Source organism: Odontomachus brunneus, unplaced genomic scaffold (assembly GCF_010583005.1).
Source record: "Odontomachus brunneus isolate Ranch 3 - 2012 unplaced genomic scaffold, Obru_v1 Obru_scaffold_225, whole genome shotgun sequence".
In the NCBI taxonomy this organism is placed as follows: Eukaryota; Metazoa; Arthropoda; class Insecta; order Hymenoptera; family Formicidae; genus Odontomachus; species Odontomachus brunneus.
The window spans coordinates 91,128-102,995 of NW_022639675.1; the positions used below are offsets into that span (position 1 = coordinate 91,128).

General features: G+C 31.1%; 1 protein-coding gene across 6 annotated transcripts in view; it reads left to right on the forward strand.

Annotated features, from left to right (window-relative positions):
* The window catches only part of LOC116852449 (uncharacterized protein C1orf112 homolog), a 202,655-nt gene that overhangs the window by 87,554 nt on the left and 103,233 nt on the right, over positions 1 to 11,868 (forward strand). The window contains exon 1 of one of the 6 annotated variants that reach the window (XM_032832854.1): positions 10,126 to 10,240. The exons of 4 other annotated variants lie outside the window; for them this stretch is intronic. The gene's annotated coding sequence lies outside the window, so the exon portion shown is untranslated. Of the gene's footprint in view, positions 1 to 10,125; positions 10,241 to 11,868 lie in introns of those variants that run through there. One more of the 6 variants, XM_032832860.1, reaches the window with a different exon arrangement.

The window sequence follows — 11,868 nt, forward strand, 5'->3', positions numbered from 1 at the left end:
TAAAAACCTTTCCCCAAGATTTTTACATTACAGTAATTTCCTTGCTAACAATGAAAAATGCATGAACGTTCGAGCGAGCGAAACAGTCGTCGGGACACCGCGTATTGCTCACGTATAGACGAGACAGTGTGAGTCAAGCGTTTTCTTAGTGTGTGTCACACGTATTTTAGGACGGCATTTCTGTCCAGACGTCTTATAATGCTATTTCTCTCGTTCTTACGTTTGCGATAGAAGATGGAAGATCGCCGCGACTCCCACCACTATTCCCTCTCCAAGCGTCCGACGATCGTATACCGCTAGCTCCCTCCGCCACTCCGTGCTGCTCCTGGCTCACCTACACGCAGCAGTGTATGAGTGATGCGTTATCGTGTGCGAGTCACACGGATATTCGGACGGCATTAACGCCGGTGCGTGTACGTCTGCACTCTTCCACCGCCCGAGTCTGGCCGAAGCGCCAAGCGCTATAGTTCGTGACACCCCACACGTACACAGTTCTTCGCTTGAGTGCGCTGCGCCGCACGCACAATAGTTATGCGTACTCGGTCCCACATGTGGCAGCTCTGCTTCATGTGTGGAGGCCATAAGAAGACGGTATCAGAGAGAAGAAGGAGAGGAGTGGCCGGTTTTAGCTGATCCCGATTTCAGCTGAAATGGCTTACAGCGCCTTTAACCAACCGTGCATATAAACTACGTAGCCAATAGCGTGCACGAATTGTCTCAAATTGTCACAAATTGTCAGTGGGTAAAGAAGTAATGTCCACGATTCTTGATGTTAGACAAAGACAAACAATCAAGATCATTATCTATTCTTGTCTCACCATAAGCGAGAAACAATCGCAGCGATGGACACAGAGCAGTGATAGAAACTTTGGTTCGCAAGCAACACGCATTAGCACGGAAGGGGATACGCACACATTCACGCGACTGTGTTCGTGAGCTTCACGGATACTGTCGCGTGAGTGTGTGCGTATCCCATCCCGTGCTGTATGTGTTACTCGTGATCAAAATTTCTATCACTGACACAGAGACAAGTTAGCGGCGATCTTATCGTTAAAGAAACATTTCGCTCAGCTATTGACGCATCGCGTTACTCGTAATTCCAGAAGAATTTTCAGGTTTACGTTTTCTGGTCATTGTAACTGAGGAATCATTTGCATGGGAACACTGATTTAGATACAAGAAAAAAAAAAATTCTAATTTGATTATTATATGCAGGTTCTTACATTCCGCTATCATTTATTGCTTATTTCTCGATAACTACAAAAGATATTGATGTCATTCAAAAAGCATTGACTTTTCAACAGTTTATTTTATTGGCATTAGTATTTTATAATAAGCATTAATGTTTTATTGGCATTAGTGGTTTTATAATAGTATGAATAATACCGCTGCTTTAGGTAAAGCGTGGAAACACGCGTACGTCTCGACGTAAGTCGCGGTCAGGTTTTTATATACTGCTAGCATTTATTGCTTAATTTCGGCAACTACGATTTAAATATATCGATTTTATTCAAAAAGCATTGACTTCTTCACACTTTATTCTATTGGAATTAGTAATTTGTAATACTACGAATAATACTACGAATAATAATATACTGTTTTAGATAAAACATGGAAGCTCGCGTACGTCTCGACATCGCGGTTGAGTGCTTATATGCTGCCAGCATTTTCTGGTTATTTCTCTCATCCACGCTTTACTTATCGCAACGGTATTAATTGTAATATTACAAACATTTTATTTCAGTAAAATAAATTGTGGCGAAATCAATGTTTTTTGAATGAAATGGATATCTTTTATAGTTGTCGAAATTAAGCAATAGATGCTAGCTTATAAAGTCTGAACGCGACGTACGTCGAGACGTACACGCGCTTCTACACTGTACCTAAAGCAGTTGTATTATTTGTAATATTTTTTTCCACTAATTCCAATAGACCGAAGTGTGGAGAAGTCAGTGCTTTGTGAATACAATTAATATCTTTTGTAGTTGCTGAAGAAAAAGGAAAAAAATGCTGATGGCATATAAACACTTGTCTGCGACGTTGAACATACGTCGCACTCAGGTTCTTACATGCTGCTAGCGTTTATTGCATAATTGCGGAAAAAAACTACAAAAAATATCAATTGCGTTCAAAATTCACTGACTTCTTCACGCTACACTCTATTGGAATTAGTCGTTTATAATATTACGAATAATACCCCTGCTTTAGGTAAAATGTAAAAGCGTGCGTACGATTCGACGTACGTCGCGGTGAGGCTCTTACATGTCATTAGCATTTATTGATTAATTTCGGCAACTATATCGGTTTCGAAAAGCACGTACTTCTCCACACTTTACTCTATTGAAATTAATGATTTGTAATATTACGAATAATACCATTACTTTAGATAAAACGCGTACGTCTCGATGTCGCGGGCAGGCTCTTATATGCCGCTAGCATTTATTGTTTATTTCACAACAACAAAAAAGATATCGATGCCACTCAAAAAACACCGACTTTTCTACAATTTATTGGAACTAGAGATTTATAATTATAAATTAGAAGTTAAAAGATATCGATTTTATTAAAAAACATTGAGTTTTTTACGCGTTTTTCTTCTACGCTTTATTTAACGTATCTGTATCAATATTACATTTAAAAACTTCTAATTTCAATAGAATGAACTTTGGAAAAATAAATATTTTTTTAATCACATCGATATCTATTTTGTAGTTGATAACAAATAAGCAATAAATTTTAGTGGCATGTAAGAGTCTGTCCGCAAAATCGAGATGCACGCTTACAGTCGTCGTATGGGATCTTTAAGAGAATATTACATCCAAAATAATCTTTTCTTATAGTTTATATGAACCCAAAAACCTAATTAAACAAAGAAAATATTATATAAATTTTTTATATTGGGGTCTCTCAAAATCCCATGCGTCGACTCGTATTCGCAAAATAGCGCGACGATTGTAGGGTTAATGCCACTAGCAATTATTATTTATTTCTCGGCAACAATAACAGATCAATGTCATTAAAAAGTACAGACTTTTCGATAGTTTATTCTCAGACAACATAATGTCTAAAATCAGGACATAAGACGTCTTAAAGATCATCTTTAAGACATCTTTCAAACAATTTATAATACGTATAAATGTCTTTAAAGCGTCTTAAAGATTATCTTTAAGACGTCTTATGTCCCGATTTTAGATATTATGTTGTCTAGGTTCTATTGAAATTATAATGGTACAATTAATACCGTGCGTAAATAAAGTATGGAACCGCGCGTACGTCTCGACTTTGCAGTCAGCCTAGATAGCACAGAGAATTCAAAAAGAACTGTCATATGTCACCAATTCTGAGTTCATTTTCAGATGCAAAAAAAGTTCTTCAAAATTCAGTTTAATAAAAAGAATTCTTTTCGCATGTAAAAATGAACTTAGAATTGGTGACATACTACTAAATTCTTTTTAAATTCTTTGTGCTATCTGACAGGCTCTTACATGCTTCTACAATTTATCGCTTATTTCTTAAAAATATAAAAAATATCGATATAATTAAAAAAGCATCAACTTCTCCACACTTGATTTCATTGCAATTTGCGTTAGCAGTTTATACTAATGCAATTAATACAGATACGTTAACCCGTTTCGTCCTGAAATGGCATACATTTTATCTGTTATTCATCGCTGTAAATTTTATATTAAATCATGAGCGAGTTTAGCCAAAGTTTGGTATACTATAGGTTCTGAATGTGCTCTTTACGAATCTGACCTTCCTTTTTTACTATCATCAATATGAAATCCAATATGGCGGCTTAAAGTTGGAAAAATCGAAAAGATCATCGATCCTTTTAAACGCCATTTCAATAAGGAATGCATTTGTGGACCTCGCTAATTGTGTATATTTGGTGGTATACAGGCCTGTACTTTAAGATACTTCTTCATGGAATTTAAATTTTTATATTTTTCATAAAAAATGGCGCTGTTTTTTCACAAAATTTCGTGTTTTGCAAGTTTTCTATAGTTTCTTAGTATATGACTAAAAGTAACAGTCCATAAGTAACCTATATATTATAATCCTGGTAATATTTACCAGGATTATAATATCAGCATCAGTGAATGTTACTGGATGAGTACTAATCGTAATAGTGTCAACCAAACCTCAAAATACCGCAAAAACATTGTTGTTTTACAAATTTCATGGTTACATTATAAAATTTTTTGTTTTCTGTGTCATAATTATTACAAAAAAAATCGTTATAAATAAATTTTACAAAAAAAATTGTTATAAATAAACTTTACAAAAAATTATTATAAATAAACTTTACAAAAAAATCGTTATAAATAAACAAAAGATATTTAAAATAAATTTTACAAAAAAAATCGTTACAAATAAACTACAAAAAAAAAATCGTTATAAATAAACTTTACAAAAAAATCGTTATAAATAAACAAAAGATATTTAAAATAAATTTTACAAAAAAAATCGTTACAAATAAACTTAAAAAAAAATCGTTACAAATAAACTTTACTAAAAAATCGTTATAAATAAACTTTACCAAAAAAATCATTCTAAATAAATTACAACAAAAGATATTTAAAATAAATTTTACAAAAAAATCGTTACAAATAAACTACAAAAAAAAATCGTTATAAATAAACTTTACCAAAAAAATCGTTATAAATAAATTACAACAAAAGCTCAGTCGAAAGATATTTGAAAAAATATTGTTAAAACAGTCTTATCCAGATCGATTGTACTCTCGTAAATACTCCATTGAAAAATACAAGACAATTTTATAAACTCTCTACAAAAGTAATGATATCAAGAGTTTACATTCGCCAAGTGCGAATGATTAATTATTTATTAATTTTATAAACATATGTGGTTTTGGCTATATAATATGCTATTGCATACACTGAGAAAAAAATTTACTAAAAAAAGGAAAAATTAGTTAAATTTAAAGAAATAATGTGTTTGCATAGTACTGCAGAATCATTTGTTTCAATTAAACAATTATATTAATTTTCTTCCAACAAATAATTTTTCCTTTAAGTAAATAATTAATAAAACTCAAGAAATATTTTCCAAATTATAAGAAATGTTTATTGTAACAAAAGTAATAATTGTTGCGACCAAATAATTTCGAAATAATAGTAGTTTATGGAAAGAAAATGCTACTTTGTCTTAAGCGAATTATATGCTCAGATAGCCAAACCTGCGCGAGCAGATTTTACGCAGAGTTTGTCAACAGTGTCTGTAGACAGAATGGCAACAGATTGTATGCAGAGTCTGTTCTGATGACAGATTGGTGACAGACTGCGCGCAGAGCCTGTCGACAGACTCTGACGACAGACTGACAGCAGATTGCGCGCAGATTCTGTTTCCTAGATAGGTTATTTAATACTATCAAGGGCCATATGTACGTAATTAAATGGGGCAGTTTCACATACACACCATATAAAACTGCTGCAGAGGAGTCAAGATAATTATACTGTGCAATAATTGTGCACATGTACACAATAAAAAACAATTTTTACTTTTTAAAATTGTATTACACATTTCTGATAAGAAAGCAACAATAATAGAGAAATAACGAGTATAAGTATAGAATAGTACAACAGTTAAATGGTCATTTAAAGGCGTACATATGCCATCCCTAGTAAAAATTGTTCTCATAATTTTTCATATAATTTCTCATATTATTATTTTTTTAATGTTATTATGTTATTAAATCTGAACGATTTAACCGTCATGTAATAAGTACTGAAGGCAGCAACACCGAATAAAATATTAGTCTCGCTATGTAAATAACTTTTACAGAATTTTTGTGATGGTTTATTTGAAAGTATATCATGCTTCGATTTTGATAAAACTTAATACAATTTGAACAGGACGATCGGCCAAATTAATTCGCACATGTAAAAAGACAGTATTTTATTAACATGATGGAAAAATGTCATTATCTGCTGTTTTATTGTAGTAATTTTCTATACAGTCCTTGGTAGAAAATTAATTTCGAATTATCGTGCCGGTCTTTCTTACATTATTTATACGCTAAACGGTTTTGTCTATATTTTGCGGTTTAAAAGGCGAACAAACTATAATATTTTTCTTCCTTAAACTTTAAATGGGCAATACAAAGCGCTTTTTATCAAGTGAGGAATTGGCGTAGTGTCTAAGGCGGTGGACGATTATCCAAAAGATATCTTCGGTTCAAGTTCGAATCTCACCAGAAAAAATCTTAAAAATTATGAAAAAATAATATAGAAAAACTTTTTTTTTCATTGTATATGAGTATTTATGAGAAAGCGCTTATTCTATGAGTAACTATGAAAACCCACACAGCACGTAATATATATAATATCACAGTAATATTTCAATAATATTTCTGCGATATTACAATATTACGGAAATATTACTGTGATATTATATAATATTACGTGCTGTGTGGGAAATTATGAGAAAATTTTCTACCAAAAATTTAATTGAAGAACGTACGAAACGATAGGTTCTGCGCGCAATCTGCCGCCAATTTGCCGTCAGAGTTTGTCGACAGGCTTTGCGCGCAATCTGCCGCCTGTCTGTCGTCAGAGTCGTCAGTTCACAGACCCTGTCAACAGTCTGACGGCAGATTGGGGATGCAGATGTCTATGGATCTGTCGACAGATCCTGCTCGAATCGACAGATCCTCTCGCCAGTCTGACGTCAGTCTGCGCGCAGATTGCTTACTGGGTGTTGAATATAAAAAAAGTTTGGTACAATGAAAGTTATACTTATTGTAATATTAAAAAATAGTTTATTTGAAGACAAGAAATTAGTTTTCTTTGAACCAAATCACTATTCAATTACAGGCAATATTTTCTACAATATAGTAAATATTAGTTTAAATTATAGCTTTATATGTTTCCTAAAAGTAAAAATTAATTGGAATATAAATATAGTTTTGTAATATATGAGCAAATAATTTTTGCAATAAATAAATGTATCTTTACCTTTAAAAAATATTTCCTGCAACGTAGTAAATATTTATTACATTATTGTTTTATTTTGTACAAGAGAGTAAATATTTACTGGGATAAAAATATAGTTTTTTTTATAAAAAAACAAATTTTTTTTTTGTAAAATCAAATTTCACATTTGATTAAAAAAAATGTTCTTTAGTTCCAAAAAAATATTTAATCAAAGAAATAATGCAACATACTACTAAAAAGAAATATTCTTTAATATCAAAGAAATATTTTTAATATCAAAAAATATGTTTTAGCTAGTCTTTTTTAATTAAAATTCCTTTTTATATTATATTTTTGTCTTTTTCTAAAATTTGTTATTAAATTTAACACACATTATTTCACATGCTATTTAATTTAATTTAAATTGTACTTCGAAAATTTGCTTACTATTGCTGAGATTCGAACCTGAGACCTCTGGCTCTTGAGTCGTTCACTTTATCTACTGCATCACTTTCACTAACAAATACTTCTTATTGTATACCCATATAGTATACTTATCTACAAAAAAAACAAATGATTTATTTAAAAGAAGAGAATAGGTCCTTTTAAATGTAAAATGCATGTTTAAAAAGAATATGTGAAAAGTATATTTGAAAAATATTTACTTGTTTTAAAACTAAGTAAAAAACAAATAAATTATTTTGTAAATTTAAATAGTTTTCTGATAGTAAGAGAAACTTAATTTAAAAAGATACTTTTACAAAAAATATATTTTTAATAATAGAAAATAATTTATTTAGATTTATAAAATGATTGATTCGTATTTCATTTACTTTTAAAACAAGCAAATACTTATTTAAACATAACTTTTAAATTTAAAAAAACTATTTTTATTCTTGGAAGAAAAGCATTTGCTTATTTTTATATATGGATATTTTAAATCAAAGGAATTACTTTTTTTTATTTAGAAACTCATAATTTTATAATGCATTTTACAAATTTAAATAAATATTACTTTATATTTGTTACATGTTTTCTAAACTCAAACAAATACTTCTTTAAGTTAGGAAATTATATTTAACAAAATATATTTCTTTAATTTAAAGAATTTTTTTAATGCAGACACATCAAACATATTACTTCACTAATTTTTCAATTAAACTGTAAAGATGTTACATTTCACTATTACAATAAAAAAATCATGTTACACGAGTTGTAGTAGTACACAATTCATGTGCAATGTATATTATAATATCTCAGCAATGATAAGCAAATTTTTGAAGTACAATTTAAATTGAATTAAATACATTTTTTTCAGTGTATTAATATAATGTATTAATATAATGTATTAATATAATTAATACTTGTGCGTTAAGTAAAGCGAAAAAACGAGTAAATCGTACGTCGACTTCGCAGGCAGGCTTTTACATGCCTCTAGCATTTATTACTTATTTGTCGGCAACTATAAAAGATGTCGATATCATTAAAAAAGAATTGACATTTCTATATTTTATTGTATTCGAATTAGCGATTTATAATAGTACGATTTATAATAGTACGAATAATACCATTACTTTAGGTAAAGCGTGAGAGAGCGCATACGTCTCGATGTCGCGGTCAGGTTCTTATAAGCCATTAACATTTATTGCTTATTTTTTGTCAACTACAAAAGAGATATTGATATGATTCAAAAAATACTGATTTTCCCAAAGTTCATTCTATTGGAATTAGAAGTTTTTAAATGTAATATTAATACAGATGCGTTAAGTAAAGCATAGAAAAAAAGCGCTTAGAAAAGTCAGTGTTTTTTTTAATTAAATCAATATCTTTTAATTTTTAATTTCTAATTATAAATTCCAATACAATAAACTGTAGAAAAGTCGGTGCTTTTTGAGTGGCATCGATATCTTTTTTGTAGTTGCTGAGAAATAAACAATAAATGCTAACGGTATGTAAGAGCCTGCCTGTGATGTTAAGACGTACGCTCCCACGCTTTACCTAAAGCAGTGGTATTATTCGTACTATTATAAAACATTATAAAACATTAATGCTAATAGAATAAACTGTTGAAAAGTCAGTGCTTTTTGAATGATATCAATATCTTTTGTAGTTGCCAAGAAATAAGCAATAAATGTAGCGACATGTAAAAGTCTGCATATAATGCTCAAATTAAAATTATTTCCTTCTCTTCTATCTAACTCAGTATTTCCATGCAAAATATTCCTCATTTACAATGGCCACAAAACGTAAACCTGATAATTCTTCCGGAATTACGAGTAACGCAATGCGTCAATAGCTAAGCGAGATAAGATTCTTTAACGATAAGATCGCCGCTAAAGCTGGCTACACACACTTTCCATAATAGTAACCATAAGACGTAACGTAAGAATTGACCAATTACGATCGAGTATTCACAAAAATGGCAACTTTACAATTCGATGATTCTCAACATGATTGGTCAATTCTTACGTTACGTCTTAGGGCCATCACACACAAAATTACATAGACGCATATGCATAGCATAAGATCATATGGACCAATGAGCATTGAATATTAAGTCGCCATATTGATGATTGATACTTAATATTCGATGCTCATTGGTCCATACTATCTTAGGGCTATCGCACACAAATTGACATAACTGCATATGCATAGCATAAGATCGTATGGACCAATGAGCATCGAATATTAAGCATCGAACACCAATATGGCGACTTAATACTCGATGCTCATTGGTACATACGGTCTTATGCTATGCATATGCAGTTATGTCAATTTGTGTGCGATAGCCCTTATGCTATGCATATGCGTCTATGTAATTTTGTGTGTGCCTTTACGATTTTGTTAAGCCCATTCTACAATTGCGTGAACGTGGTTGTAAATGGTTGTATGTGATTACGACAACCAATCAGAATAAAGCAATCAGTAAATAAAACATTCGGATTGGTTGACTCTTACGGTCACGACTACGCTTACGCAATTGTAGAATGGGCTTTGCGGAAAGTGTGTGTGGCCAGCTTAACTCGCCTCTGTGTCTATCGCTGCGATTGTTTCTCGTCTGTGGTGAGACAAAAATAGATAGTGTTGATTATCTGTCTTTATCTAACTAACGTTAAGAATCGCGGACATTACTTCTTTACCCACTGAGACAATTCGTGCACATTGGCTACGTAGTTTATATGCGCGATTGGTTAGAGGCGCTGTAACCATTCAGTTGAAATCGGGATCATCTAAAACCAGCCCATAACCCCTCTCCTTCTTCTCTCGGACAGTATATACAAAGATACAGCTCACGTTAAAGTGTAAGTATACAATTATCAAGTTAGTTTGGTAAATAAAAATAAAAACATTGCTTAACTTGTTTAATAAATAGTTTAAAGTAAATCATGTGTATGTTTTAAGAGATTGAGAATTAATATCTTTCTGAATATACTGCTTTCTAAAAGCATAACCTCACATCCTATAAAATGTTCTGTTGTTATTAGTATAAAAGATGTTCATATAAGTTATGAATATAAAGATAACACATATTATTTCACATATATAAATAATATTCTTAAAATTTATATTACAGTGTTGTTAGGAGAAAAGGAGGGTAATTATTTAGTTTAGGCGCCTCACCTCCGATTTCGATGAAAGTAGACTCAATCGACGCGTTTTTGCACGAGAAATAACTTTTTTATCTGACAAAATCGTCGCTCTCTACCGCGAAACGAGATATTAGCTGACAAAGTTGACCACTTTTAAGGTTAGGAAAACTGTCACACCAACAACAAACAGTGAGATATATATGCTTCGTAGCTACTTGCGCATTTTCTATAGTTTCCGAAATATTAATAAAAAGGTGCCTAGAGACAGACACCTTTTTATTAATATTTCGGAAACTATAGAAAATGCGCAAGTGGCTACAAAGCATATATATATATCTCGCTGTTTGTCGTCAGTGTGACAGTTTTCCTAACCTTAATAGTGGTCAACTTTGTCAGCTAATATCTTGTTTCGCAGTAGAAAGCAACGATTTTGTCAAATAAAAAAGTTGTTTCTCGTGTAAAAATGCATCGATTGAGTCTACCTAGACAATACACATGTCCAAAACTGGGACATAAGACGTCTTTAAAACGTCTTTAAGTCGACTTTAAGACATCTGGATATAAGACGTTTTTAAGTTATCTTAAATATGTCTTAAAGACATATTATGTTCTAGTTTTGGACATAGTGCTGTCTGGGTATAGTATACTTTGGATACTTATTACATGCATTTTCGACAGAACATTATCGAGTGGTGTATCTTACATCATTTATAATGTCTATTTTATTTGTAATATATTAATAGAAACGGTAATGAAGAAAAATTTTGGCACAACTACAATCTCTCAGATTGAAAGAGATATTAAGGAGTGGTTACGACGAGGCAGCGACAGGCTCAGGCTTTTAAAAAGACAATAACTGTTATATGTATAAATTATATAAGTTACATAATACATATTATACTCTGACATTTTATTTTATTAAATTCTATTTTTGCTTTAATTATATACGTATAGTGTAAAAGCACCAAAACAACATACCACTTCGTTTTTGGAAGTTACGTCTTAATGTAAAGCTCAAAATATAAATGTAAATATATATACATGTAGTTGGAAGTACTCCCTATTAGGTAATATCATATTTATAATAAAATTGTTTCTAGATTTAACATAAAAAATGTTTTTGTAAAACGCACGAAAATGGAGTTCAAAGAAAATGGATGTCAAAAGCGATATACCTATTGGAAGCTATATAACATGTTGAATATATGATAATATTTCATAATAAATAGTTCATTAATGCGTTTAATGGTTAAATAATATATTTGTTTATTCAAAATATAATGTTACAAAAGGGAAATGTAATTAAATAAAAATATATCTTTGGCATTTCTACTTTTTTC